At 46.0% G+C, this 12,517-nt stretch overlaps 2 non-coding genes and 28 pseudogenes across 2 annotated transcripts; all 30 read right to left on the bottom strand.

Moving 5' to 3' along the window:
- Positions 1–138: 138 nt before the first annotated feature.
- On the bottom strand, positions 139–257 carry LOC140288799 (5S ribosomal RNA; annotated as a pseudogene).
- Positions 258–526: 269 nt separating this feature from the next.
- Positions 527–645, bottom strand: LOC140273977 (5S ribosomal RNA; annotated as a pseudogene).
- Positions 646–914: 269 nt separating this feature from the next.
- LOC140300057 (5S ribosomal RNA) lies at positions 915–1,033 on the bottom strand (annotated as a pseudogene).
- A 269-nt stretch (positions 1,034–1,302) lies between these two features.
- LOC140288798 (5S ribosomal RNA) lies at positions 1,303–1,421 on the bottom strand (annotated as a pseudogene).
- Positions 1,422–1,690: 269 nt separating this feature from the next.
- Positions 1,691–1,809, bottom strand: LOC140273973 (5S ribosomal RNA; annotated as a pseudogene).
- Positions 1,810–2,078: 269 nt separating this feature from the next.
- LOC140277907 (5S ribosomal RNA) lies at positions 2,079–2,197 on the bottom strand (annotated as a pseudogene).
- A 269-nt stretch (positions 2,198–2,466) lies between these two features.
- LOC140272225 (5S ribosomal RNA) lies at positions 2,467–2,585 on the bottom strand (annotated as a pseudogene).
- A 657-nt stretch (positions 2,586–3,242) lies between these two features.
- Positions 3,243–3,351, bottom strand: LOC140296890 (5S ribosomal RNA; annotated as a pseudogene).
- A 272-nt stretch (positions 3,352–3,623) lies between these two features.
- On the bottom strand, positions 3,624–3,742 carry LOC140303612 (5S ribosomal RNA; annotated as a pseudogene).
- A 269-nt stretch (positions 3,743–4,011) lies between these two features.
- Positions 4,012–4,130, bottom strand: LOC140290742 (5S ribosomal RNA; annotated as a pseudogene).
- A 270-nt stretch (positions 4,131–4,400) lies between these two features.
- Positions 4,401–4,520, bottom strand: LOC140317807 (5S ribosomal RNA; annotated as a pseudogene).
- Positions 4,521–4,789: 269 nt separating this feature from the next.
- LOC140288797 (5S ribosomal RNA) lies at positions 4,790–4,908 on the bottom strand (annotated as a pseudogene).
- Positions 4,909–5,177: 269 nt separating this feature from the next.
- On the bottom strand, positions 5,178–5,296 carry LOC140273962 (5S ribosomal RNA; annotated as a pseudogene).
- Positions 5,297–5,565: 269 nt separating this feature from the next.
- Positions 5,566–5,684, bottom strand: LOC140274331 (5S ribosomal RNA; annotated as a pseudogene).
- Positions 5,685–5,953: 269 nt separating this feature from the next.
- On the bottom strand, positions 5,954–6,072 carry LOC140294605 (5S ribosomal RNA; annotated as a pseudogene).
- Positions 6,073–6,341: 269 nt separating this feature from the next.
- Positions 6,342–6,460, bottom strand: LOC140290741 (5S ribosomal RNA; annotated as a pseudogene).
- A 270-nt stretch (positions 6,461–6,730) lies between these two features.
- Positions 6,731–6,849, bottom strand: LOC140298873 (5S ribosomal RNA). Its single transcript, XR_011914473.1, has one exon. It is a non-coding gene; the product is annotated as a 5S ribosomal RNA (ribosomal RNA).
- Positions 6,850–7,118: 269 nt separating this feature from the next.
- On the bottom strand, positions 7,119–7,237 carry LOC140288796 (5S ribosomal RNA; annotated as a pseudogene).
- Positions 7,238–7,506: 269 nt separating this feature from the next.
- LOC140289009 (5S ribosomal RNA) lies at positions 7,507–7,625 on the bottom strand (annotated as a pseudogene).
- Positions 7,626–7,894: 269 nt separating this feature from the next.
- LOC140299004 (5S ribosomal RNA) lies at positions 7,895–8,013 on the bottom strand. The gene has a single exon (XR_011914594.1). It is a non-coding gene; the product is annotated as a 5S ribosomal RNA (ribosomal RNA).
- A 269-nt stretch (positions 8,014–8,282) lies between these two features.
- Positions 8,283–8,401, bottom strand: LOC140289332 (5S ribosomal RNA; annotated as a pseudogene).
- Positions 8,402–8,821: 420 nt separating this feature from the next.
- Positions 8,822–8,940, bottom strand: LOC140312598 (5S ribosomal RNA; annotated as a pseudogene).
- A 269-nt stretch (positions 8,941–9,209) lies between these two features.
- LOC140296739 (5S ribosomal RNA) lies at positions 9,210–9,318 on the bottom strand (annotated as a pseudogene).
- Positions 9,319–9,587: 269 nt separating this feature from the next.
- On the bottom strand, positions 9,588–9,711 carry LOC140289236 (5S ribosomal RNA; annotated as a pseudogene).
- Positions 9,712–9,980: 269 nt separating this feature from the next.
- LOC140289583 (5S ribosomal RNA) lies at positions 9,981–10,098 on the bottom strand (annotated as a pseudogene).
- A 269-nt stretch (positions 10,099–10,367) lies between these two features.
- Positions 10,368–10,485, bottom strand: LOC140293470 (5S ribosomal RNA; annotated as a pseudogene).
- Positions 10,486–11,142: 657 nt separating this feature from the next.
- Positions 11,143–11,261, bottom strand: LOC140316304 (5S ribosomal RNA; annotated as a pseudogene).
- A 269-nt stretch (positions 11,262–11,530) lies between these two features.
- On the bottom strand, positions 11,531–11,649 carry LOC140290602 (5S ribosomal RNA; annotated as a pseudogene).
- Positions 11,650–11,918: 269 nt separating this feature from the next.
- On the bottom strand, positions 11,919–12,037 carry LOC140295912 (5S ribosomal RNA; annotated as a pseudogene).
- Positions 12,038–12,306: 269 nt separating this feature from the next.
- LOC140277452 (5S ribosomal RNA) lies at positions 12,307–12,425 on the bottom strand (annotated as a pseudogene).
- Positions 12,426–12,517: the final 92 nt, after the last annotated feature.

The following is a 12,517-nucleotide window of genomic DNA, read 5'->3' as shown; positions in this document are numbered from 1 at the left end:
AGCTGAAAATGAGACTCTAAGATCACTTCGTGTCTGCCAACAAAGTAGCAGAAAATGAAGATGACCAACTTCCTCATGTGTCACAGGGTGATCAGACGTTGCAACAAAAGACATGCAGGTGGTTGAGAGAAGAGAAAAAGCTTACATCACCTGATAATCCCAAGCGGTCTCCCATCCAAGTACTAACCAGGCCCAACCCTGCTTGGCTTCCGAGATCAGACGAGGTCAGGCATGTTCCGGGTGGTGTGGCCGTAAGCAGCAATGTCTCTGACAAATGTGCATTATATAGGTACTGGAATCATACGGTTCCTCTATGCAACCAGATAATTGCCGAGAAAAGCTGATGTGTAGCGGGTAAATCATCTTCTCTGATGTGATCATTCTCTGCAACTGAAACTGAGACTCTCAGATCACTTTGTGTCTGCCAACAAAGCAGCAGCAGCTGAAGATGACCAACTTCCTCATGTGTCACAGGGCGATCAGACGTTGCAACAAAAGACATGCAGGTGGTAGAGAGAAGAGAAAAAGCTTACAGCACCTGGTATTCCCAAGCGGTCTCTCATCAAAGTACTAACCAGGCCCAACCCTCCTTGGCTTCTGAGATCAAACGAGGTCAGACATATTCAGGGTGGTTTGGCCGTAAGCAACAATCTCTGTGACAAATGTGCATTATATAGGCAATGGAATCATATGGTTCCTCTATGTAACAAGATAATTGCCGAAAAAGGCTGATATATAGTGGGCACATCTTGTTCCCTGACGTGATAATTTTCTCCAGCTGAAAATGAGACTCTAAGATCACTTCGTGTCTGCCAACAAAGCAGCAGCAGCTGAAGATGACCAACTTCCTCATGTGTCACAGGGTGATCAGACGTTGCAACAAAAGACATGCAGGTGGTTGAGAGAAGAGAAAAAGCTTACAGCACCTGGTATTCCCAAGCGGTCTCCCATCCAAGTACTAACCAGGCCCCACCCTGCTTGGCTTCCAAGATCAGACGAGGTTGGGCATATTCCGGGTGGTGTGGCCGTAAGTAACAATGTTTGTGACAAATGTGCATTATATAGGTACTGGAATCATACGGTTCCTCTATGCAACCATATAATTGCCAAGAAAGGCTGATATGTAGTGGGCACATCTTGTTCCCTGACGTGATCATTTTCTCCAGCTGAAAATGAGACTCTAAGATCACTTCGTGTCTGCCAACAAAGTAGCAGAAAATGAAGATGACCAACTTCCTCATGTGTCACAGGGTGATCAGACGTTGCAACAAAAGACATGCAGGTGGTTGAGAGAAGAGAAAAAGCTTACATCACCTGATAATCCCAAGCGGTCTCCCATCCAAGTACTAACCAGGCCCAACCCTGCTTGGCTTCCGAGATCAGACGAGGTCAGGCATGTTCCGGGTGGTGTGGCCGTAAGCAGCAATGTCTCTGACAAATGTGCATTATATAGGTACTGGAATCATACGGTTCCTCTATGCAACCAGATAATTGCCGAGAAAAGCTGATGTGTAGCGGGTAAATCATCTTCTCTGATGTGATCATTCTCTGCAACTGAAACTGAGACTCTCAGATCACTTTGTGTCTGCCAACAAAGCAGCAGCAGCTGAAGATGACCAACTTCCTCATGTGTCACAGGGCGATCAGACGTTGCAACAAAAGACATGCAGGTGGTAGAGAGAAGAGAAAAAGCTTACAGCACCTGGTATTCCCAAGCGGTCTCTCATCAAAGTACTAACCAGGCCCAACCCTCCTTGGCTTCTGAGATCAAACGAGGTCAGACATATTCAGGGTGGTTTGGCCGTAAGCAACAATCTCTGTGACAAATGTGCATTATATAGGCAATGGAATCATATGGTTCCTCTATGTAACAAGATAATTGCCGAAAAAGGCTGATATATAGTGGGCACATCTTGTTCCCTGACGTGATAATTTTCTCCAGCTGAAAATGAGACTCTAAGATCACTTCGTGTCTGCCAACAAAGCAGCAGCAGCTGAAGATGACCAACTTCCTCATGTGTCACAGGGTGATCAGACGTTGCAACAAAAGACATGCAGGTGGTTGAGAGAAGAGAAAAAGCTTACAGCACCTGGTATTCCCAAGCGGTCTCCCATTCAAGTACTAACCAGGCCCCACCCTGCTTGGCTTCCAAGATCAGACAAGGTTGGGCATATTCCGGGTGGTGTGGCCGTAAGTAACAATGTTTGTGACAAATGTGCATTATATAGGTACTGGAATCATACGGTTCCTCTATGCAACCATATAATTGCCAAGAAAGGCTGATATGTAGTGGGCACATCTTGTTCCCTGACGTGATAATTTTCTCCAGCTGAAAATGAGACTTTAAGATCACTTCGTGTCTGCCAACAAAGCAGCAGAAAATGAAGATGACCAACTTCCTCATGTGTCACAGGGTGATCAGACGTTGCAACAAAAGACATGCAGGTGGTTGAGAGAAGAGAAAAAGCTTACAGCACCTGATAATCCCAAGCGGTCTCCCATCCAAGTACTAACCAGGCACAACCCTGCTTGGCTTTCGAGATCAGACGAGGTCGGGCATATTCAGGGTGGTGTGGCCGTAAGCAACAATGTCTCTGACAAATGTAAATTGTATAGGTACTGGAATCATACGTTTCCTCTATATAACCAGATAATTGCAGAGAAAGGCTGATAAATAGTGGACACATCTTCTTCCCTGACGTGATTATTCTCTCCAGCTGAAAATGAGACTCTCAGATCACTTCGTGTCTGCCAACAAAGCAGCAGCAGCTGAAGATGACCAACTTCCTCATGTGTCACAGGGCGATCAGACGTTGCAACAAAATACATGCAGGTGGTAGAGAGAAGAGAAAAAGATTACATCACCTGGTATTCCCAAGCGGTGTCCCATCAAAGTACTAACCAGAACCAGCCCTCCTTGGCTTCCGAGATCAGACAAGGTCAGACATATTCAGGGTGGTTTGTCCGTAAGTAACAATCTCTGTGACAAATGTGCATTATATAGGCAATGGAATCATACACTTCCTCTATGTAACCAGATAATTGCCGAGAAAGGCTGATATGTAGTGGGCACATCTTCTTCCCTGACGTGATAATTCTCTCCAGCTGAAAATGAGACTCTCAGATCACTTTGTGTCTGCCAACAAAGCAGCAGCAGCTGAAGATGACCAACTTCCTCATGTGTCACAGGGTGATCAGACGTTGCAACAAAAGACATGCAGGTGGTAGAGAGAAGAGAAAAAGCTTACAGCACCTGGTATTCTCAAGCAGTCTTCCATCCAAGTACTAACCAGGCCCAAACCTGCTTGACTTCCAAGATCAGGCTTATTCAGGGTGGTGTGGCCGTAAGCAACAATATCTGTGACAAATGTGCATTATATAGGTACTGGAATCATACACTTCCTCTATGTAACCAGATAATTGCCCAGAAAGGCTGACTTGTAGTGGGCACATCTTCTTCCCTGATGTGATTATTCTCTGCAGCTGAAATTGACACTCTCAGATCACTTCGTGTCTGCCAACAAAGACGCAAAAGCAGCTGAAGATGACCAACTTCCTCATGTGTCACAGGAGGATCAGACGTTGCCACAAAAGACATGAAGGTGGTAGAGAGTAGAGAAAAAGCTTACAGCACCTGGTATTCCCAAGTGGTCTCCCATGCAAGTACTAACCAGGCCCAACCCTGCTTGGCTTCCAAGATCAGACGAGGTCAGGCATGTTCCGGGTGGTGTGGCCGTAAGCAGCAATGTCTCTGACAAAAGTGCATTATATTAGTACAGGAATCATACGGTTCCTCTATGTAACCAGATAATTGCTGAGAAAGGCTGATGTGTAGTGGGCACATCTTCTTCCCTGACGTGATTATTCTCTTCAGCTGAAACTGAGACTCTCAGATCACTTCGTGTCTTCCAACAAAGCAGCAGCAGCTGAAGATGACCAACTTCCTCATGTGTCACAGGGTGATCAGACGTTGCAACAAAAGACATGCAGGTTGTAGAGAGAAGAGAAAACGCTTACAGCACCTGGTATTCCCAAGCAGTCTCTCATCAAAGTACTAACCAGGCCCAACCCTCCTTGGCTTCTGAGATCAGACGAGGTCAGACATATTCAGGGTGGTTTGGCCGTAAGCAACAATCTCTGTGACAAATGTGCATTATATAGGCAATGGAATCATATGGTTCCTCTATGTAACAAGATAATTGCCAAAAAAAGGCTGATATATAGTGGGCACATCTTGTTCCCTGACGTGATAATTTTCTCCAGCTGAAAATGAGACTCTAAGATCACTTCGTGTCTGCCAACAAAGCAGCAGCAGCTGAAGATGACCAACTTCCTCATGTGTCACAGGGTGATCAGACGTTGCAACAAAAGACATGCAGGTGGTTGAGAGAAGAGAAAAAGCTTACAGCACCTGGTATTCCCAAGCGGTCTCCCATCCAAGTACTAACCAGGCTCCAACCGTGCTTGGCTTCCAAGATCAGACGAGGTTGGGCATATTCAGGGTGGTGTGGCCGTAAGTAACAATGTCTGTGACAAATGTGCATTATATAGGTACTGGAATCATACGGTTCCTCTATGCAACCATATAATTGCCAAGAAAGGCTGATATGTAGTGGGCACATCTTGTTCCCTGACGTGATCATTTTCTCCAGCTGAAAATGAGACTCTAAGATCACTTCGTGTCTGCCAACAAAGCAGCAGAAAATGAAGATGACCAACTTCCTCATGTGTCACAGGGTGATCAGACGTTGCAACAAAAGACATGCAGGTGGTTGAGAGAAGAGAAAAAGCTTACATCACCTGATAATCCCAAGCGGTCTCCCATCCAAGTACTAACCAGGCCCAACCCTGCTTGGCTTCCGAGATCAGACGAGGTCAGGCATGTTCCGGGTGGTGTGGCCGTAAGCAGCAATGTCTCTGACAAATGTGCATTATATAGGTACTGGAATCATACGGTTCCTCTATGCAACCAGATAATTGCCGAGAAAAGCTGATGTGTAGCGGGTAAATCATCTTCTCTGATGTGATCATTCTCTGCAACTGAAACTGAGACTCTCAGATCACTTTGTGTCTGCCAACAAAGCAGCAGCAGCTGAAGATGACCAACTTCCTCATGTGTCACAGGGCGATCAGACGTTGCAACAAAAGACATGCAGGTGGTAGAGAGAAGAGAAAAAGCTTACAGCACCTGGTATTCCCAAGCGGTCTCTCATCAAAGTACTAACCAGGCCCAACCCTCCTTGGCTTCTGAGATCAAACGAGGTCAGACATATTCAGGGTGGTTTGGCCGTAAGCAACAATCTCTGTGACAAATGTGCATTATATAGGCAATGGAATCATATGGTTCCTCTATGTAACAAGATAATTGCCGAAAAAGGCTGATATATAGTGGGCACATCTTGTTCCCTGACGTGATAATTTTCTCCAGCTGAAAATGAGACTCTAAGATCACTTCGTGTCTGCCAACAAAGCAGCAGCAGCTGAAGATGACCAACTTCCTCATGTGTCACAGGGTGATCAGACGTTGCAACAAAAGACATGCAGGTGGTTGAGAGAAGAGAAAAAGCTTACAGCACCTGGTATTCCCAAGCGGTCTCCCATCCAAGTACTAACAAGGCCCAACCCTGCTTGGGTTCTGAGATCAGACGAGGTCGGGCATATTCAGGGTGGTGTGGCCGTAAGTAACAATGTCTGTGACAAATGTGCATTATATAGGTACTGGAATCATACGGTTCCTCTATGCAACCAGATAATTGCCGAGAAAGGCTGATGTGTAGCGGGCAAATCATCTTCTCTGATGTGATCATTCTCTGCAACTGAAACTGAGACTCTCAGATCACTTTGTGTCAGCCAACAAAGCAGGAGCAGCTGAAGATGACCAACTTCCTCATGTGTCACAGGGTGATCAGATGTTGCAACAAAAGACATGCAGGTTGTAGAGAGAAGAGAAAACACTTACAGCACCTGGTATTCCCAAGCAGTCTCCCATCCAAGTACTAAGCAGGCTCAACGCTGCTTGGCTTCCGAGATCAGACGAGGGCGGGTATGTTCAGGGTGGTGTGGCCGTAAGCAACAATGTGTCTGACAAAAGTGCATTATATTAGTACAGGAATCATACGGTTCCTCTATGTAACCAGATAATTGCTGAGAAAGGCTGATGTGTAGTGGGCACATCTTCTTCCCTGACGTGATTATTCTCTTCAGCTGAAACTGAGACTCTCAGATCACTTCGTGTCTTCCAACAAAGCAGCAGCAGCTGAAGATGACCAACTTCCTCATGTGTCACAGGGTGATCAGACGTTGCAACAAAAGACATGCAGGTTGTAGAGAGAAGAGAAAACGCTTACAGCACCTGGTATTCCCAAGCAGTCTCTCATCAAAGTACTAACCAGGCCCAACCCTCCTTGGCTTCTGAGATCAGACGAGGTCAGACATATTCAGGGTGGTTTGGCCGTAAGCAACAATCTCTGTGACAAATGTGCATTATATAGGCAATGGAATCATATGGTTCCTCTATGTAACAAGATAATTGCCAAAAAAAGGCTGATATATAGTGGGCACATCTTGTTCCCTGACGTGATAATTTTCTCCAGCTGAAAATGAGACTCTAAGATCACTTCGTGTCTGCCAACAAAGCAGCAGCAGCTGAAGATGACCAACTTCCTCATGTGTCACAGGGTGATCAGACGTTGCAACAAAAGACATGCAGGTGGTTGAGAGAAGAGAAAAAGCTTACAGCACCTGGTATTCCCAAGCGGTCTCCCATCCAAGTACTAACCAGGCCCAACCGTGCTTGGCTTCCAAGATCAGACGAGGTTGGGCATATTCAGGGTGGTGTGGCCGTAAGTAACAATGTCTGTGACAAATGTGCATTATATAGGTACTGGAATCATACGGTTCCTCTATGCAACCATATAATTGCCAAGAAAGGCTGATATGTAGTGGGCACATCTTGTTCCCTGACGTGATCATTTTCTCCAGCTGAAAATGAGACTCTAAGATCACTTCGTGTCTGCCAACAAAGCAGCAGAAAATGAAGATGACCAACTTCCTCATGTGTCACAGGGTGATCAGACGTTGCAACAAAAGACATGCAGGTGGTTGAGAGAAGAGAAAAAGCTTACATCACCTGATAATCCCAAGCGGTCTCCCATCCAAGTACTAACCAGGCCCAACCCTGCTTGGCTTCCGAGATCAGACGAGGTCAGGCATGTTCCGGGTGGTGTGGCCGTAAGCAGCAATGTCTCTGACAAATGTGCATTATATAGGTACTGGAATCATACGGTTCCTCTATGCAACCAGATAATTGCCGAGAAAAGCTGATGTGTAGCGGGTAAATCATCTTCTCTGATGTGATCATTCTCTGCAACTGAAACTGAGACTCTCAGATCACTTTGTGTCTGCCAACAAAGCAGCAGCAGCTGAAGATGACCAACTTCCTCATGTGTCACAGGGCGATCAGACGTTGCAACAAAAGACATGCAGGTGGTAGAGAGAAGAGAAAAAGCTTACAGCACCTGGTATTCCCAAGCGGTCTCTCATCAAAGTACTCACCAGGCCCAACCCTCCTTGGCTTCTGAGATCAAACGAGGTCAGACATATTCAGGGTGGTTTGGCCGTAAGCAACAATCTCTGTGACAAATGTGCATTATATAGGCAATGGAATCATATGGTTCCTCTATGTAACAAGATAATTGCTGAGAAAGGCTGATCTGTAGTGGGCACATCTTGTTCCCTGACGTGATAATTTTCTCCAGCTGAAAATGAGACTCTAAGATCACTTCGTGTCTGCCAACAAAGCAGCAGCAGCTGAAGATGACCAACTTCCTCATGTGTCACAGGGTGATCAGACGTTGCAACAAAAGACATGCAGGTGGTTGAGAGAAGAGAAAAAGCTTACAGCACCTGGTATTCCCAAGCGGTCTCCCATCCAAGTACTAACCAGGCCCAACCCTGCTTGGCTTCCAAGATCAGACGAGGTTGGGCATATTCCGGGTGGTGTGGCCGTAAGTAACAATGTTTGTGACAAATGTGCATTATATAGGTACTGGAATCATACGGTTCCTCTATGCAACCATATAATTGCCAAGAAAGGCTGATATGTAGTGGGCACATCTTGTTCCCTGACGTGATAATTTTCTCCAGCTGAAAATGAGACTTTAAGATCACTTCGTGTCTGCCAACAAAGCAGCAGAAAATGAAGATGACCAACTTCCTCATGTGTCACAGGGTGATCAGACGTTGCAACAAAAGACATGCAGGTGGTTGAGAGAAGAGAAAAAGCTTACAGCACCTGATAATCCCAAGCAGTCTCCCATCCAAGTACTAACCAGGCACAACCCTGCTTGGCTTTCGAGATCAGACGAGGTCGGGCATATTCAGGGTGGTGTGGCCGTAAGCAACAATGTCTCTGACAAATGTAAATTGTATAGGTACTGGAATCATACGTTTCCTCTATATAACCAGATAATTGCAGAGAAAGGCTGATAAATAGTGGACACGGCTTCCAAGATCAGACGAGGTCGGGCATATTCAGGGTGGTGTGGCCGTAAGCAACAATGTCTGTGACAAATATAAACTGTATAGGTACTGGAATCATACGGTTCCTCTATGCAACCAGATAATTGCCAAGAAAGGCTGATAAGTAGTGGAAACATCTTCCCTGACGTGATTATTCTCTCCAGCTGAAACTGAGACTCTCATATCACTTCGTGTCTGCCAACAAAGCAGCAGCAGCTGAAGATGACCAACTTCCTCATGTGTCACAGGGCGATCAGACATTGCAACAAAAGACATGCAGGTGGTAGAGAGAAGAGAAAAAATTTACAGCACCTGGTATTCCAAAGTGGTCTCCCATCCAAGTACTAACCAGGCCCAACCCTGCTTGGGTTCTGAGATCAGACGAGGTCGGGCATATTCAGGGTGGTGTGGCCGTAAGTAACAATGTCTGTGACAAATGTGCATTATATAGGTACTGGAATCATACGGTTCCTCTATGTAACCAGATAATTGATGAGAAAGGCTGACTTGTTATGGGCACATCTTCTTCCCTGATGTGATTATTCTCTGCAGCTTAAACTGAGACTCTCAGATCACTTCGTGTCTGCCAACAAAGCAGCAGCAGCTGAAGATGACCAACTTCCTCATGTGTCACAGGGGGATCAGACGTTGCAACAAAAGACATGCAGGTGGTCGAGAGAAGACAAAAAGCTTACAGCTCCTGGTATTCCCAAGCGGTCTCCCATTTAAGTACTAACCAGGCCCAACCCTCCTTGGCTTCCGAGATCAGACATGTTCAGGGTGGTGTGGCCGTAAGCAACATGGTCTGTGACAAATGTGCATTATATAGGTACTGGAATCATACGGTTCCTCTATGTAACCAGATAATTGCCGAGAAAGGCTGACTTGTAGTGGGCACATCTTCTTCCCTGATGTGATTATTCTCTGCAGCTGAAACTGAGACTCTCAGATCACTTCGTGTCTGCCAACAAAGCAGCAGCAGCTGAAGATGACCAACTTCCTCATGTGTCACAGGGTGATCAGAAGTTGCAACAAAAGACATGCAGGTGGTAGAGAGAAGAGAAAAAGCTTACAGCACCTGGTATTCCCAAGCAGTCTCCCACCCAAATACTAACCAGGCACAACCCCGCTTGGCTTCCGAGATCGGACGAGGTCGGGCATATTATATTCAGGGTGGTGTGGCCGTAAGCGACAATCTCTGTGACAAATGTGCATTATATAGGTACTGGAATCATACGGTTCCTCTATGTAACCAGATAATTGCAGAGAAAGGCTTATGTGTAGTGGGCACATCTTCTTCCCTGACGTGATTATTCTCTGCAGCTGAAACTGAGACTCTCAGATCACTTCGTGTCTGCCAACAAAGCAGCAGAAGCTGAAGATGACCAACTTCCTCATGTGTCACAGGGTGATCAGACGTTGCAACAAAAGACATTCGGGTGGTCCAGAGAAGAGATAAAGCTTACAGCACCTGGTATTCCCAAGCAGTCTCCCACCCAAGTACTAACCAGGCCAACCGTGCTTGGCTTCCGAGATCAGACGAGGTCAGGCATGTTCAGGGTGGTGTGGCCGTAAGCGACAATGTCTGTGACAAATGTGCATTATATAGGTACTGGAATCATACGGTTCCTCTATGTAACCAGATAATTGCAGAGAAAGGCTTATGTGTAGTGGGCACATCTTCTTCCCTGACGTGATTATTCTCTGCAGCTGAAACTGAGACTCTCAGATCAATTCGTGTCTGCCAACAAAGCAGCAGAAGCTGAAGATGACTAACTTCCTCATGTGTCACAGGGTGATCAGACGTTGCAACAAAAGACATTCAGGTGGTCCAGAGAAGAGATAAAGCTTACAGCACCTGGTATTCCCAAGCAGTCTCCCACCCAAGTACTAACCAGGCCAACCGTGCTTGGCTTCCGAGATCAGACGAGGTCAGGCATATTGAGGGTGGTGTGGCCGTAAGCAACAATGTCTGTGACAAATGTGCATTATATAGGTACTGGAATCATACAGTTCCTCTATGTAACCAGATAATTGCCGAGAAAGGCTGATGTGTAGTGGGCACATCTTGTTCCCTGACGTTATTATTCTCTTCAGTTGAAACTGAGACTCTCAGATCACTTCGTGTCTGCCAACAAAGTAGCAGAAGCTGAAGATGACAAACTTCCTCATGTGTCACAGGGTGATCAGATGTTGCAACAAAAGACATGCAGGTGGTAGAGAGAAGAGAAAAAGCTTACAGCACCTGGTATTCCCAAGCAGTCTCCCATTGAAGTACAAACCAGTCCCAACCCTGCTTGGCTTCCAGGTTAAGACAAGGTGGGGCTTATTCAGGGTGGTGTGGCGGTAAGCAACAATATTTGTTACAAATGTGAATTATATAGGTACTGGAATCATACACTTCCTCTATGAAACCAGATAATTGCCGAGAAAGGCTGATGTGTAGTGGGCATATCATCTTCTCTGATGTGATCATTCTCTTCAGCTGAAACTGAGACTCTCAGATCACTTCGTGTCTGCCAACAAAGCAGCAGCAGCTGAAGATGACCAACTTCCTCATGTGTCACAGGGTGATCAGACGTTGCAACAAAACACATGCAGGTGGTAGAGAGAAGAGAAAAAGCTTACAGCACCTGGTATTCCCAAGCGGTCTCCCACCCAAGTACTAAACAGGCCCAACACTGCTTGGCTTCCGAGATCAGACGAGGTCAGGCAAATTCAGGGTGGTGTGGCCGTAAGTAACAATGTCTGTGACAAATGTGCATTATATAAGTACAGGAATCATACGGTTCCTCTATGTAACCAGATAATTGATGAGAACGGCTGATGTGTAGTGGGCACATCTTCTTCCCTGACGTGATTATTCTCTTCAGCTGAAACTGAGACTCTCAGATCACTTCGTGTCTTCCAACAAAGCAGCAGCAGCTGAAGATGACCAACTTCTTCACGTGTCACAGGGTGATCAGACGTTGCAACAAAAGACATGCAGGTGGTAGAGAGAAGAGAAAAAGCTTACAGCACCTGGTATTCCCAAGCTGTCTCCCATCCAAGTACTAACCAGGTACAACCCTGCTTGGCGTCCGAGATCAGACGAGGTCGGGCTTATTCAGGGTGGTGTGGCCGTAAGCAACAATGTCTCTGACAAATGTGCATTATATAGGTACTGGAATCATACGGTTCCTCTATGCAACCAGATAATTGCCGAGAAAGGGTTATGTGTAGCGGGCAAATCATCTTCTCTGATGTGATCATTCTCTGCAACTGAAACTGAGACTCTCAGATCACTTCGTGTCTGCCAACAAAGCAGCAGCAGCTGAAGATGACCATCTTCCTCATGTGTCACAGGGTGATCAGACGTTGCAACAAAAGACATGCAGGTGGTAGAGAGAAGAGAAGAAGCTTACAGCACCTGGTATTCCCAAGCAGTCTCCCATCCAAGTACTAAGCAGGCTCAACCCTGTTTGGCTTCCGAGATCACACGAGGTTGGGCAAATTCAGGGTGGTGTGGCCGTAAGTAACAATGTCTGTGACAAATGTGCATTATATAGGTACTGGAATCATACGGTTCCTCTATGCAACCAGATAATTGCCAAGAAAGGCTAACTTGTAGTGGGCACATCTTCTTCCCTGATGTGATTATTCTCTACAGCTGAAACTGAGACTCTCAGATCACTTCGTGTCTTCCAACAAAGCAGCAGCAGCTGAAGATGACCAACTTCCTCATGTGTCACAGGGTGATCAGACGTTGCAACAAAAGACATGCAGGTTGTAGAGAGAAGAGAAAACGCTTACAGCACCTGGTATTCCCAAGCAGTCTCCCATTGAAGTACTAACCAGGCCCAACCCTCCTTGGCTTCCGAGATCAGACGAGGTCGGGCATATTCAGGGTGGTGTGGCCGTAAGGAACAATTTCTGTGACAAATGTGCATTATATAAGTACTGTAATCATACACTTCCTCTATGTAACCAGATAATTTCCGAGAAAGGCTCACTTGT

This window comes from Leuresthes tenuis, unplaced genomic scaffold, assembly GCF_036924035.1.
Source record: "Leuresthes tenuis unplaced genomic scaffold, fLeuTen1.0.hap1 SCAF_1, whole genome shotgun sequence".
Taxonomy (NCBI): Eukaryota; Metazoa; Chordata; class Actinopteri; order Atheriniformes; family Atherinopsidae; genus Leuresthes; species Leuresthes tenuis.
Note: the sequence above shows the minus strand (reverse complement) of the source record. Positions and strands in the feature narration are given on the sequence as shown.